Genomic DNA, 15,304 nt, shown 5'->3' with positions numbered 1-15,304 from the left:
TGCCTCATACCAAGCATGAGACAGCCAGTGGTGTTAAAGATAGCTATACAATTTTCAAGAATAAAACAAAAGGCTAGAATTAGATGAAGTCCAAGTTCCTTTTCAGGGGAAACATTCCAGAGTCTTAGAAAAAGTTGTTGGGGAGCTTCACTCTTCTGTGTTCCCAATTCTAGCTCCCTAACTAATTTCCTGAGGAAATGTCACCAGTGGCTCTCCATAATGTACACAGTGCAGGAGATTTCATGCATCTAAAAGACCCTTCATCATTCCAGCCTGGGCAAAGACTGTTTTACCTGGTCCAAAGCTGGTCGCTGTGGCCCAGTACTTGAGGCAAAGGAGCAGCTTCCTATTGCTGAAGGCATCCATGGTTCCGTGCCCAGGGCTACTTCCCGGGAAGAAGCCCGGTCTTCTTCCCAGGGTGTCCAGCTCAAATATTTACACCCCATTCCACAGAGTCTCCCTGACACCCACCTCTAAAAGGTTCAACCACATTATTCAGCCCCCACACTGTAAGGCACAGCCCCATTAAACCCTGGAATTTGCACGGTTGTCTCTGTCACTAGATTGAGCTCATAGCAAACAGGACAGCACTTTATTTTGTCTTTTAGTACCAACACCCAGCGCAATTCCTGACAATGTGATGTGGAGAGTAAGTCTGTTACGTGAATTATACTGATATGCATACTTGTCTTCAGCCATTAGAATCAATAAGAGTTAAGGCAAGGTTTGATCTGAAAAATTAAAATGTATTGTCTGGCTCAGTGTCTCCTTATAACATGTGTAAGGAGGAAAGTAAAACTAGAAAAAAAGAAAAAAATAACATTTTAGAAAGGATGAGAGGAGAGAAAGGCTGAACTACGTACTTTTGTATTCATATACTGGTTCATGAAAAGCTGCTGGAATTGTCTCTTCTTTTTCTTCCCCTTAATTTTCAACGAACTAAGGCCTATTGGAAGGGTGCATGGGTGCAGACATGCAAGAACTATGTGGTGACACCAACGGACAAGGCTATGGAGCAAGGGCAGCTAGGCTGAGAAAAGCATTGCATAATGACACTGAAATAGGTCACTTGAGGTGTCTTGGAGCCGCAGCAGCTGCCACCTGGTGTCTTGGTGTTCTGAAAGTACTTGGAGACATTGCCCCTGGAAACCTGACAGTGCATATTATTTGCAACAACAAGTCTCTGAGGTCAAGGACACATCTTGCTCATCAAAAAAACAAGAACTTAATATCACTTTTTACTTCAGAGAGATGTGAAGCCCATGACAGTCAACGCTCTGAAAGGCTACCTCAGGTGCATTCCAAAGGACCCGAGGCGCTCGTTCTAGCAGACCTGCTTGCTTGGTGGTGTTTGTCTACTTCGTGGATTGTCCACACTTTCATTTTTACATATGTCTTTGGTCCCCCTTACAGGGCAATAGGGAAAGGTCATAAATGAAATTTAAATTTGTAACGCTTGCTGGTAATAAACTGCTAGAAAAAATTTAAAATAGTGTAGTTTTCCTGTTTCTTACTTAAAAGTGACCTAAAAGAGATCTTGTTCAATTATCATTTTTATCAGTGCTAGAGGAAAAAAAAAAACCCAACCAAACAAAAACCCCGCAAGCCCTTGCACACAGGAAGCACGTGCTACACCTCTGTGCCACATGCCCAACCCTGAGAGTGGCTCAAAGCTTTCTAACTCTGGTATTGCTACCATCATTTGTTTACCTGTCAACGTGGTCATACACCATCATTTATTCTTTTGCACTGACTGCTGGGGGCCAGGAAGGAGCAATCTGCTCTACAGGAACCCTCCTCTTAGCTTGGTAAAGACAAGTATGCTGGCAATCGCACTACCATGGAATTGAGGGAAACACGTGATTAGGCTCTGCGGAAAACAGAGGGCACTTAATTACCCTGGAGGGCAGAGGGGACAACAGGAAAGACAAGACGTAGGATGTGAATCAAGAGAAACCACGCTTTGGGGTGTATGAGAACTGTCTCCAGTGTCCTGCTTTCCAGATCTTCCAAGAACCCACTTTTCACAATTCATAGGAAGAAAACGCACGGATAAAAAACTCCTTTAAAGTTCAGTGTACTAGAACTAGCGCTAGACCTTGGTAGCAGTGACCACTTGTATGAGTCTAGCAAAAGAAGCACAGGGGGTTTCCATGAATCGCTTTAAATAATAAATTCACAGACTTGAAAAGTACCAGTGCTAAAATGGAAAGAACTAAGACATAATTGTCAGTGCAAACAAGAGCAAAACATTGATGAAGAAATCACCTCAAGACCAGGGACACTTTTCCCTTGATTCTTGCTTACTGGGATGACTGGTCACTGTGCTCAGTGGAAGCGTGACCTTCAGGGAGCCTGTTCTGCCGTGCACATGTGGGGCTGCCCAGTCCCTTCAAGTACCCACGCATTAGGCCAGCACACTCTTCAGGGAATTCCAGGACTTCGTGGTCATTTGGAATGATCTGTTCTCAAAAACCAACACTCCTCATTTCTTGCTCTTCTCCCAAGTCTTTGGTCACCCCATTTTACTTTCTTTTTCTGTCACTCTGACAGTTCTAAGTGACAGATGTAGGATCCTAAAAGTATTTGCCAATTTGAACCTAGCTTATTTCACTGAACACGAGGTCTCCATGTGTTGCAGCCTGTACTGGAGCCTCCTTCCTAAATTTGGAGTAATTCTGCATTGAGTGGATGTAAGACATACTTCTCTAGGCACCCGGGGAACACTGGTTGTACCTGCCTTTTGGATATAAACAATTTACTCCCTTTAATCTAATAGGTCAAAGTTTTATCACAGGCAGTTAAAATTATTGAAATATTTTCTATTTTTTGCTAACTTGTTGAAATCCTATATATATTTCATAATTATAGCACATCTCAGTTGAACTAGACATGATAATTAAATGCATACTATAGTTATAGACTAAAAGATAGTCTAAAGGGTACCATTAAGGCTTCTGTAAAGATTTGGATGGGGTTAATGGATTAGAATAAATCAATGCTAATTTACTGATTTTGATTGTTATGCTGTGATTAAATAGACGTGTATACTTGTGTTTCAGGATAATCACACTGAAGTATATAAATCAATTCAGGAAACAATATACATATGCAAAAAACCATACAGAGGACAGGGAGAGAAGATGCAGACACAAACTGTTAAAAGTTGAGAATTAGTATATATGTTATATATACTTTCTGTAAGTCTGAACTGGTTGCAGTGCTATTAATCAAAACTAAAGGACACTGGACTGGTGAGATGGCTGGGGGTGGTGGTGAATAAAGGCACTGAATTTGATCCTTCAAACTTACATGGCAGAAGGAGACTGATTCTCACAAGCTGTCCTCTGACCTAATTAGACACACTCACATCCACACATCACACACATCCACAACCTTGCCACACACAAATATTATTTAAAAAAAAAAAAGCCAAAGCACATGCTTCTTTCAAGGGACTCACATCCAATTTTGAATTCCTAATGTAGCATCCATCACCTGTAAGACCTGTCAGTTCATTAATGCTTGTCACCTGTAACTTTCTCATCTGAGCACTAGGAATAGCTCATTTAAAAGGACGCCATGAGGACTGATCAGACCACGCACATTCTGCACTTGAGGCAGCTGGCAGGTACGTGACATAGGTCTGCAGCTCCTCCATCCCATCCACCCCCACCTGAACAAGTGATGCCACCTAGAGAAAATGAAATTGAGCCTTTTAATTTTAGAACTCTAAAGTTCCACAAGCACCTGAATAATATTTAATGGCAATAAAAATATGCATTTGGATGTTGGGTATTGCTGTCGAGCTTTTTGATTTTGTTTTTGAGCAGTTTGTTCCCCTGTTTTCTGTAACACTAAATGGAATGGGCAGGCATTCAAATTAAAGAGCAACACAGCGTTAATAACAGTGAGTGTCTGCACACAGTGCCTTGGGTTATGGCTGTCAAAATAAGGGCCACGGCTTTGATAGTTACATAGTAAACAAAGCCTACATCAGCTCACAGCTGCAGGGTGCAAACTGAGGGGCAGCCTCATGTGTGCCTGGCTATTTGCTCCTGATATGCTGGCCCTGCTCTTTAAGGCTCACAGTGGGATTTGAGGCAGCAGCATAGCAGAGAAGGGGACCCAGGCCGTGTCCGGCAGTTTCTCCTCTAATCCACGATGTGCGCATGCATTTGAAATGACCCAGGAGGAGGTTTCAGAGATGCTTGCCAACGAGTGGTGTCTGTTTAATCTGGAGAGCAGCTGCTGGGCACAGGCATGCAAGTACACAAACACCCGCGCGCACACACACACACACATGCAGACACGCTCAGGCAGCCTATACCTGTCTCTACTTGTCTGCTGCGGGCAGAGGGTTTCTGGCTGTAGGGTCGCCTAATCTTGTCGCCTAATCTTGCCGCTGGGTTCGGGTAGACCCTTTCTTCATTGGAGACTGGCAAGGCTGTGGGGTGAGCGTTTCGGCAAGGTCGCCTGTCTTCAGAGTATGAAGGACATTGCCCAGCAAGGAAAGAAGGTTATATTTAGTGTTTGGGCCCAGCCAGTGCTGGGCTCCCTGCTGCATCCCCTGTGCAGAACTGTCACCAGCCCCTGGTTGCACACTTTCAGTGACTCTGAAGCCTACAAACCAAAAAGTGAGAGGGTGCCCAAGAAGAAAAGAAAACGTTGTTGGGTGCTCAGGTTCCACTACTGGCTTTTGACAGGGATCAGACGAGAGAACGGCAGGTGTGACGGAGCACAGGCACCTGTACGGTAAGCTAAGCGTCCTTGCCCTGTTTGAGAAGGGGCCTGGGATGTGTCTGTGTTATCCAATGCTCCTCAGAAGCAAGATTCTTGGGATATTATGCAAGGGGAGGGAGGAAATCTCAGGTATGATTAAGATTTAATGAAGGAGACTTTCCAGCTCAAATAGGTAAGACCCAATTGCAAAATAGAGGTCCTGCTCTGATAGCAAGTTTTGTTACATTGTAGTCAATGAAAGAAAATTCAAAGGAAATTTTAATTATTATTATCATCTTAAGACTAAGATAGATGGTAAGAAGTAAAAAGAGAGGTTTGAGCGCATTGCTTTTCTGGTTAGTAGTTGGATTTTGTAAATATAAGTGATCAACATAAGCAATTTCAGAGTCATCATGGGATGAAAATAGAGGAGCATACTGGAGTTGCTAGGATCAGGGAATGAATTCCTTTTTCTTAAGAGAGAGTAGAAGAGATGGCCATCTTCAGATGATGACTAGAATATAGTCTTTTCATTGTGCTCACATTTGTTTCTGTGATGTTGGGATTTGATTGGGGGCCAGGGAACAGAGCAGGTCTTTGGAAATTAAGTTCTAACAGGTCTCGAACCATACTTATTATGGATTTGTAACGCAGATTACCACCCAGAGGGCAAGTGGATGGCCACAGGTGCATCCCATCTCAGGCTGCTGCAGAGAAGACTGCGTCAGCTCTGCTCAGTGTGCTCAGTGGAGTGTCATGTTACGTGTTGGACAGCTGGGGAATTTTGTATATAGACTAGGAGTTCATTTAATGGAATTGTGTGTTCCTTTAAGATGCCTGTGACTTTTAATGCTTATCTTTCCTTGTCATAGTGACCAATGATACCATCTTTTTAAAAATGGTGTCAGGAATCATTAGAGCAGGTACAATGAAAGTGTCGCCAAACTACACTCACATATTCCATGGTAAATGAAACCTGCATAAAAAGGGCATGGTGCAGTGTGTTGGTCATTGCAATGCTCCTTCTGCTGCAGATAAAATGCCTTTGTTGTGATGATACAGTCCTATTTGTCAACCCCTCAAAAGCAAATTTTCCTTGTAAATAGTTATTTTTGTAGCTATCAGTTGACACGTAGGAGATTTTCCGCACATGTAACTGTACAACCAGCATCAGGAACATGGCAGCTTCTTGTTACTGACATTTTCCAGAAGCGCCAATAATGTCAGTGTGCTATTTCCACCTTCTAAAAACAAATAATGAAACAAATACGTAGCGCAATTAACACAGATCTCTGAGGAGACCTGCCTGTATAATTTCTCAAAATGATCTGGGGTTTGGATTTTGATTATAGCCAATGCAAAACCACTCAAAAAAAATGCTGGGGCAAAGAGAAGTGCTGGTTAGAAAGAAAGGACTGTGATTTACTCTCAGAGTTCAGCATCTACTAAAGTTCATGTATAATTGTCTCTTTTTAACTTTACTCAACTAGAATTTCAGTTGAGAACTAGCCTCAGGCAGAAGCACAGTAACTAGATATATTTTATCGTGGCTTCAAACTGATGATGTATTTGGAGAGACTGAGAATACAACTTGCCAAGAGTTATGCAGGTCCAAGGATGGGAAAACTCCCTAAATAAGTGAGCCGTTTATTCTTTCTTTCAGGACAGAGTTCACATTATTCTTTATCTTAACCTAAAACAAAATTTCGTTACCAAGAAAATATGCTTTGCTTGACATGATGCCTTAAAGTATTAAACTATTTACTTCCTGTAGTCTAGAATTGGTGATTTCAAGCATTTAGTAATTATTCACACTGAACAAAGTATGGTGCGGTTTCATTAGTATCAGGGCTAACCTCAGTTGATCACTCGTTAACCACTGGAAAGCCCCTGTCCTAGGCCCCATGTGGGTTGTTAAGGGTGTAACAGTCAATGAGACAAATGCTCTGAGCATCTTTGTAGAAGGAATCCACTAGTGATTTAAATACTAGTGTAATGAGCATATTGTTTACCAGGATTAAGTATTTTCATTTCTGATTAAAAAGGCCATTAATGTTTCCCTACTCTGGAAAGGGTCATTTAGTATCTCTAAGCTATGGAGACATTCCTGGAGACCATCTCAGCAGCAGCTCTCAAACGGGAGGACACATTTTGCATAACTACTTGAGAATCATGAAGAGACGGTGAAGTCTGGACCAAGCAATAGACACTAGACAAAAGGCTCACTTACTGATAATGTCTGCTTTTTCAGAACTGGGTCAGACAGGAACGCCTTACAGAACACCTTATGGCAAATTATGTATCTTTCAGCAATCAAGTTTCCTGTTGGACAGATGTTCACGATGTTTATGCCTGTGTGACAGTTACTCACTGTGTCCACACTGCCAGAATAACACTACTGTGCTGCCCCCCTCCTTAGTGCAGAAATCGTATGATGTCAGAATGTCACACTTACCGAATGTTTTGTTTTGTTCATAGAAATCAAGTATGAGCCATCTGTTCCTATGCAATAGGGGAGGTAGATAGTATGATTTCTGGATAGGTAGATCACAAACTGGGATTTAGGTAACTTAAGGGGTTAGTCCCTTATTCTTTTCAGTCTGACGTATCCCCTCAGAGTAGTTTTATGTGATAGGTTAGAAAATTCTGATTTTTCCGGCTGAATGCATAGACCCTGTAGGAACTAACTGGTTGAAGATGGTATTGGTATACTGGACACTATGGCAACAGGGAGAGACTCAACACCTCTTACCCCATAGTCATTTCCCGTCTCCATTTTCCTTAGACCATAGTTCCCTCTGGATCATGAAAAAATTAATGTCCTTACTAAAGAAGGCTGTGCTTTTTTCTTTGTACCTTGTGGGTAACCAGGATGCTTAACTCCGAACTTACCTCTCACACTATTACACTGAGATAAACATATTCTGGTAAGAATAAAAATCATTATCACATCTGGACCAAAAAAAAAAAAAAAAGCCTGACATCATTTATGACAAGAACATCAGAGCACATGAGCTTATTCAGCTACATGTAAAAACAAATGGAATTTAAACTGGTAGTTATGTTAGCTTAGCAACATAAAACACTGACTCACCTATTCTAGATCCTGCTTCTGGAGGAGGACAGAGGGGGTCTTGTGGAGAAGCAATTTGTCAGGAAGAAGAAAGGACACCACAAGAAAACAAACCCCAGACAAACCAAACCCTGTACGTGAGACAGTGCTAAGTGTGCCAGCCATGTAGCTGAGGAGCAGTCTGGGAGTGCATGCGGCTCGCTCTGGTGACATTTGGGAGTATGCTGAGCTGCTGCTGTACCAGTCACTATTCTTGTCACAGCATACCTGACAGAAGAATCTAAAGGAAGAACTTATTTTGGCTCCCAGTTTAAGAAGGGATAGATCTGTCAAGGTGGAAAGGCGTGGGAACGGGAGTGGCTGGTCACACTGCTCCTGAGGTCAGCAAGCAGAGAGATGAGTGTGTCTGCTCCCCTGGCTTCCTCTTTCACCTCGTTTATGTTCAGTTTCTGATGTGAGTCCCTGAGGTGGTGTGCTGGCTACACTCAGGGTTGATCTGCCCTCCACAGTTAAACCTCTGCCTTGTGAAGGAAACACCTTCAGATGGTCTACCGCAGCTGCTAACAGACAACTGTGTGCCGCTGCACGGAGCCGGTACTATCTATGTTAGCTATGACCAGGTCACAGTTTCCTCTCTTCCTTCTTTCTTTTTTGTCCTCTTATTTAAAGTTTGCTGTAACTGTAATTCTTTGGAGATGTTTTGATGAATTTCCCTCCAGTTTGTGGGTGGGAATGGACATCCCTGATCATCAAGATGGACCTGGGGGTGTCACGGCCACAAAACTGAAATTAGAAGTTCATAGCAATGTGAATAAAGCTGCTTCTGTGCTTCTGCTTGGAGCTGCTGCACCTGGCCCTGACACAGAGAGACACAGAGCAGCTGCCTGGGCAGCAGTGTGACTGCCAGGTTGTGCCTGGGGACACCAGTGACACCAACTGCTCCTCGCATCTCCACATGAAGCTATTTTAAGACACTTTGCACTTGATCAGGGAGCATGTGGGGCTAAGTCGTATGTTTTCCACTTTGGTCTTAAATCCTAGCAGGTGCAGTTAATAAAAAAAAAACTTCTAATATTCTATTTTCTTACAACTAAGACACAAATAAGTTCATGTCGAGAGAGACATGTAATAAAGACATGTCTTGCGGAGGCTTGGAGGGGCGTGAGCTTCAACTCATAGAGAGACTGTCTCAAATCAAACAAAAGACAAAATCTTATTTTTAAAATCTAAATAATATTATTTAGGACTTGCTTTGGAGTATCAGTCATTTCTACCATAATTTTTGTTCGGATGGATTTTAGTTTTATTATGGAAGAGATCTATAAAATTTGGCTTGAATTAATGTAGTATACGATTTAAGTATTTATGCTCATGCCTATTAAGACAATCCTAAATGCATTTTTCATGCTTGAAATATGACTGGTGAAGCTATCATAAGGCAAATGTGGCTGTGTGACAATACTGAAGTGTGAGTCATCACCTGAGCTTTAGAGATGGCAACAGTTCATCCTCTCTCAATCACACCACTCCCTAAAGGTATAGAAGTGGAAAGAAAACCAAAACAAGGCAAAGTTAAAGCAAAACGTTTAACAAATGTGTTAAGCCAAGTAACTGCAAACCCTGTACAGTCTGCTGCACACACCCAGATCAAAGTTGTGTATCCCCTTAGTACAAGACACATTTGTAGTATTTTGGAGATTCAACAAAAGGTGTGCTGGCATCTGGTGCTTGGGTTCAACTCAAAAGGAGGAGGGGAGTCAATATAGGGTGGACATATCCAGGACTGAAGAGTCTCCTGGGAAGTGGCACTCTCTGTGACAGGAGAAGTTCACTGCTGTAAAGGACCCATTCCTTCCTTCCTTCCTTCCTTCCTTCCTTCCTTCCTTCTTTCCTTCCTAAGAAACGAGGCACACTGGTCCATAAGCTGGAATGGTGTATACAAGCTTTGTTCTCGTTCAAAGAGGCAGGTAGGCAGGGATTCAGTTAACCGCCTGTTTACTGAGCTTCCCGTTCCTGGCACTGGAGACCCGACGGTGTGACAATGAAGCTTGGCAAGCGGCACGATGGCAGGCCCCGCTTCTCCCTGACCATAACCCAGGCCAGGGCGCCATGGTTACACAGATGTTCTCTTGCTGCCTTTCTCGTACCATTTATTGAAGGATGTATGCGTAAGCCAACTAAAGGAAACGATGTTCACATGAAGTGTGCAAGTCCTCTGAGTTCCCATGCCCCAAGTGTGCTAACCGCTCCAGAAAGCAGTGTGCTATCACTTGACAGCATGTTTGAAACCAGAATCTCAGGCTCTACCCTAGAACTGAATCTGATGTCTTTGGAAGTTAGCATTTGAAAAGCACATTATATCAATGCCTTCCACCTACCAGTGGCAGAAAACAAAAATTCTGTTGTGGTCTACTCATCACTGACTGTAATAAAAGAAAAAAAACAAACTGTTGAAGATCAGGACCATAGGCTATGAAAGCTAGTGATTTTACACTGCTGTAAAAGCTCCTATATACTTACATCAACTTCTGGTCTATGTGCTAGCAGTTGAGTAAGTTTCCAGACCAGCATAGGTTGATACACAATACTCTGAATAACAATATATGACATTAATGGCATACTAAGTGATGCTTTTGGACTAATTGGCATCAATTACATTAAATGATATTAATGGCCCAAGTGACGATAAAGGCACTAAGTGATATCAGCGTCCCGAATGACACATTGTAATAATATATTAAGCCATGGTAAAAGCCTCACAATGATCTAGGAAAAAAACTAACAGGACCAATGGATATTCTTTGTACTTGACCAAAGCAATCTGTATGTACAGCAATCTTACAGCCTCTGTAAGATGAGGCACATTTAGGCAGGAGTCCAAAGAAATGCCATTTTGTAGGGAGCCTTTCTTAATAATTATGCTTTTAGAGTGGCAAAATTTCACTACTGCTAAAAGCATTTTCTCTGGTGAGAGGTAGGGACCTAAGATCATATATGAATTGTGAAACTGAGGGAGAATAAATGCTGTTGGTTTAGACTAGTGTGTTGTATTTCTCTGAAGGGGAAGTGGACGTGAATGGAAAACTGGCTGTGAAAGCTACGTTGGGACTAGTCTTCCAGCAACACTTGGAAGAGGGGCTCTGGTGGGGGTTACTAAGGACTCCATTCCTGATTGTGTTTGTGGGTGTGGCATGGCAGTCAAACTAAAGAGGTTTTGGATGGATGTTTTCTGAGGCAGGGACTTCCAGACTGGCCCAAAACACAAGATCCTCCTGCCTCAGCCACCCGAGTCCTTGAGCAACAGGAATGTGCCACCCTGCCAGCCAGAAGGAAGTAAGTGTGCTTACTGGGGAAGAACAGAGTGGCTATTTCCTTCCTTAATGATTCTTGAATTTGACGCTCTCTAACCTAACAGCCAACCAGCAAGTCTGAGGAGCAGTGTCTATAGCAGTTTCATTTGTAACTGCCTCAAACTTGAAACAATCCCAACTCTTCCACTGGTGAGTGAATGATCAAAGCATAGTACAACTTCACAATGAATCACTCTGTAACGCTAGCAACACAGCAACACGGATGAGCCTTGACTGCATTAGGCTAAGTGAAGGAGTCTACCTCAGAAGTCACCTAGGGAGTGAGTGACAGCTATACGGCATGGTAGCAAATGGAAAGCTAAGGAGACAGAAAGCACATCAGCGATGGCCAGCTTCTAGGACCTAGTAGAGGGGTTTCTGTAAAGGGGCAAGACGGGATGTTTGGGGGTAATGGGATTCCTGTACGTCTTGACTGTTAATAGTGGCATCTGTGACCACATGCGTTTGCTAGAATTTGTAGAATATCTAAAGAGTAAATTTTACTATTGGCAAAGTATATCTTAAGCATTGGTGTGACTGGATCCTGAGAGCCTCTTGACTCAAACGTCAATCATCGTATTCCACGTTGGTGTTGCTATTATGGAGTTCTTGAACAGTTTTATTTTCATCTGAAGAAAACTTAAGTGGCTGGTGAGAGGGTGTGGTGGCTTAGAATGCTCACATGCTCTTGTATGGAGCCAATGCCCCTTTATGACGTCCACAGGCACTGCATGTGTGTGGTACACATACATACATACATACATACACACACCCATACATATACAATAAAAAGTCAGGTTGTGGTCCACCATTATGCACAGGCAGGTGGGAGACACCAAGAGGCCTGCCTGCCATGTGGATAGCCCGAAGTGGGAAACAAAATGACGTACAGCATGTGGTGGAGAGATGGGAGAGAAAGAAAAGCAGAATGGTTTGAGTGCTATGAAGAGAGGTGGAACTGAAGACACGAGGGTGGAGAGGAGTAGCCTGAGGTGAACAGCCCTCCCTGCCACCTGAGGCCGTGGTGAAGTCCTGGCCTTTGCTGGCCCCGAGGGCAATGTAGCAGCAGGGGTGTGTGTTGGTGTCAGTGGCTCATATTACCACCAAAGGCCAATTGCACTTCTGTGGTCTGGGCTGCTGCCTGGGACCCTGTTGATGTCCAAGGGCTGTGTAGAGCTGGCCCCACCCCTTGCTGGCTACAGCACTTGGGTGGCAGATCCTGCACCTCACAGGGGCAGCACAGTAGAACTGGCCCTGGTGGCAGGGGTATGGGTGAGCTGGCCCTGAGAGCACAAGCAAAGGACAACTGGCCCTGCCCTGCCACTCACCTGCTGTGAGGTGGCGTGGTTGAGGGAGAGATGCTCTCTCCTCCCTTGCCCCTTGTCACCTGGGGCTGGCAGGAGAGCTGGTCCCAGGGTCAGGAGAATGGGAGAGCTGTCCCTGCCTCTTACTGGCTGCAGCTCTAGGGAGAATGGGCCCTTGCACCTTGACTAGGCAGCACAGTAGAGCTGGCCCTCATGGTGTAGGTGTGGGTGGGCCGATCCTGAGGGCACGGGAGCAGAACTGGCCTTGCTGCTTGCTGGCTGCTGCATGGGTGAGCTAGCTGGGGCAGTGTTGGAGGGCTTGCTCTGGTGATGTGGATATGGAAGAGCTGATGAGCTGACCAACTCAGACACCACCCAGGCCCAGATCCAGGGCTCTGAGTCAGTCCACCCTAACACCTACCCCATTTAGGAACCGCTAGAACATGTGCAGGGGCAGTCCTGCAGATCCAAGGCTGTGCGATGTCCACAACACAGGGCAATAACAGGAGATCTGAGAGACGTCCTGGTCAGGATTCAGTATTGATAGTGTAGCAGATGCTAGCACCCTCGAACCAGACCAATGACTCATTGCGATAAATATTTGCATGTGAAGATGTGTGGACAAAAGGGTATACTGTGGGATACACTACAGCTTCCAAAACAATAACTTTTTTTGTTTCTCTTTAAAATTTTTAAAATTTATTTTTATTTTGTGGGACTGGTTGCAAGTCTGGAGGGTGGATACGAAGGTAAGGGGAGATGAGTGGAATTGGGGTGCATGATGTGAAATTCACAAGGAATCAATAAAAAAACTATAAAAAAAGAAATAAAAGGTCACATCATACACACATAACTCAGGATGCTAAAACAAAAGAAAAATAATATTTGAAAAATGTCTGATGCAGTTTACCCACCGTAGTATCGGATGAAGAACTAGACAGAGGAAAACTGATGGCAGAGAAATCTGCCTCTCTTTTTCAGAGACAGCAAAATTTATCAACCTTTAGAATCCCTGGAAATTCAAATCTAAATACCTTTTGTGCAATACCAACTTTTACAATGTCACTGTCCGCTGAAATGCATGGGGCAAAGAGCTATACAAAATCTTTTCTGCTTTCCTGCTAAGAAATTGGTCAGAGGATGCTGGCTGCTCAAAAACAATCACAAATAAACTTGATCACATTTTTACCAGTCAGACATTACTACATGCTTGAGTCATCTGTAAAGATCTAACCCATCAACGCTGCTGCCACTAGTACCATGCACTGAGCTCAGCGAGAAGGCCCCTGCCACGCCTGGGCCTGTGCTTGTTCCTCAGCTTACTCACTCCTATTACAAACAAACAAGCGATGTGCGTGACAATACTGCGGATCTTCCGATCTGATCTGATGCTGACCTTGCAACTGCAGCCCATTAGCATCTACATGTGGGGCAATGCCCAGCCATTAGAACAGAAAAATGACTGTTTGAGTCGAATGCACAAATACCACACAAAACCAACGTCAGAAGGAAACCAGTAGGAGTGCGTTCGTCACCACAGAGCACAATGCCTGGAGCATAGATTCCCTCATGGCATCTCTGGCTTCCCATTTCAGCTCCATTCGATCTTCAAAGCTACTTAACCTCAAAGTCTTACATGTTCTGAACTACAAAATGGAGATAATAACTAAACCTGCCTTTTTTGAGAGCAATAAAGGGGAAATATAAGGTAGTGAGCACATTTAGTGATACAAAAGTACCTAATCAGGTGCTGTCATCACCACTATTGATAATACAGAAAACTACCGTGACGCTACCTATAGGTTAGGGTTAAGTAATCTAGTCTTGAAAATATAGTATACTAGGCTCTTCTGAGAAGTTGCTTAATGTCCTAAGCCATAAAACATGCAAACCAAGAATGTGAATTTCTGAACCAACTGGAGAAGCCCTGGGTGGTCAGTGAAGGGATGCGAATGGTGCTTTCTTTGGACCCTGAGTTAAGAACCACGGCTCCAGGCTCTACACACCAGCCAACCGGTAGGAGGTCAGAAACCCAAACTTCATGTTTTGGGCACTGAGAACATCCCCAGGAAGTCAATTCCTAAAAACAGAAATTTCCTTGATTGATATTAAAGAGTAGAAATTTCCTTTTCTTTCCACTGAGAATCTTTGGTTTTATGCAAGTAACTTAAAAAGAAATTATCATTCTCCTGCTTGCTTCTGTCATTAAATTTAAATTGTATAATGGAAGTTCAATACTCAAAAAGGTGATAATTTGCAGCCTCACAGCCCAGAGGATTCTGAGGCAACAATAAAAATCTCAAATGTGCTCAAACTATTCCAGAATGGGGAATGATGCTTCCTGTCCGCAGTAGTTATTTATGGAACGTAGGCTACCTCAGAAGGACTTTAGCAGTGGAGCTGTAAATTACTCCTTTTGAAACAAGGCCCCTCCACAGGGCTTTATTCTGCTCTTTTCTTTTCTTTTTATTCTGCTCTTTTGTAATTCGGAAAGACAGCATTTGTACACACGAGACAGCAAGCTTTACTAGCCCATCACTTAATAAGTGGGTCAGGTTTCAGACAGGCTGTATGAATGCGTTAAATACCTGCCAAACACGTGGACGCAGAGCACCCGTTCAAGTCATAGTGGGTCTGCTGCTCTGAATGAAGGTCAGCAAAGTGACCAGGAAATTTCACTACCAACAAAGTGTCACGAGAGGCCAGAGTACCTAATGAAAGAGCAGAGCTTCAACTCAAACCCATGTGCACGTAGTCATTTCCCCAGAGGGAATCACAGAGCTACAATTATGACCTAAATAATATAGTTATTTCAGCACACAATTTGGTTACGCCCCCAAGTACATCTGCCCAGT

The 15,304-nt window shown here is 43.5% G+C and overlaps 2 protein-coding genes across 4 annotated transcripts in view; one reads left to right on the top strand and one right to left on the bottom strand.

Annotated features, from left to right (window-relative positions):
• Window positions 1–15,304, bottom strand: part of CMSS1 (cms1 ribosomal small subunit homolog) — a 293,718-nt gene that overhangs the window by 45,858 nt on the left and 232,556 nt on the right. The gene's annotated exons all lie outside the window — the stretch shown is intronic.
• The window catches only part of FILIP1L (filamin A interacting protein 1 like), a 240,945-nt gene continuing 230,033 nt past the window's right edge, over window positions 4,393–15,304 (top strand). Inside the window, exon 1 of the mRNA XM_084801231.1 lies at window positions 4,393–4,755. The gene's annotated coding sequence lies outside the window, so the exon portion shown is untranslated. The remainder of the gene's footprint in view (window positions 4,756–15,304) is intronic.

This window comes from Acomys minous (genome assembly GCF_964271855.1).
Source record: "Acomys minous genome assembly, chromosome: 11".
Lineage (NCBI taxonomy): Eukaryota > Metazoa > Chordata > Mammalia > Rodentia > Muridae > Acomys > Acomys minous.
The sequence above is the reverse complement of the archived record's forward strand: the minus strand, read 5'-3'. Positions and strand labels throughout refer to the sequence as shown.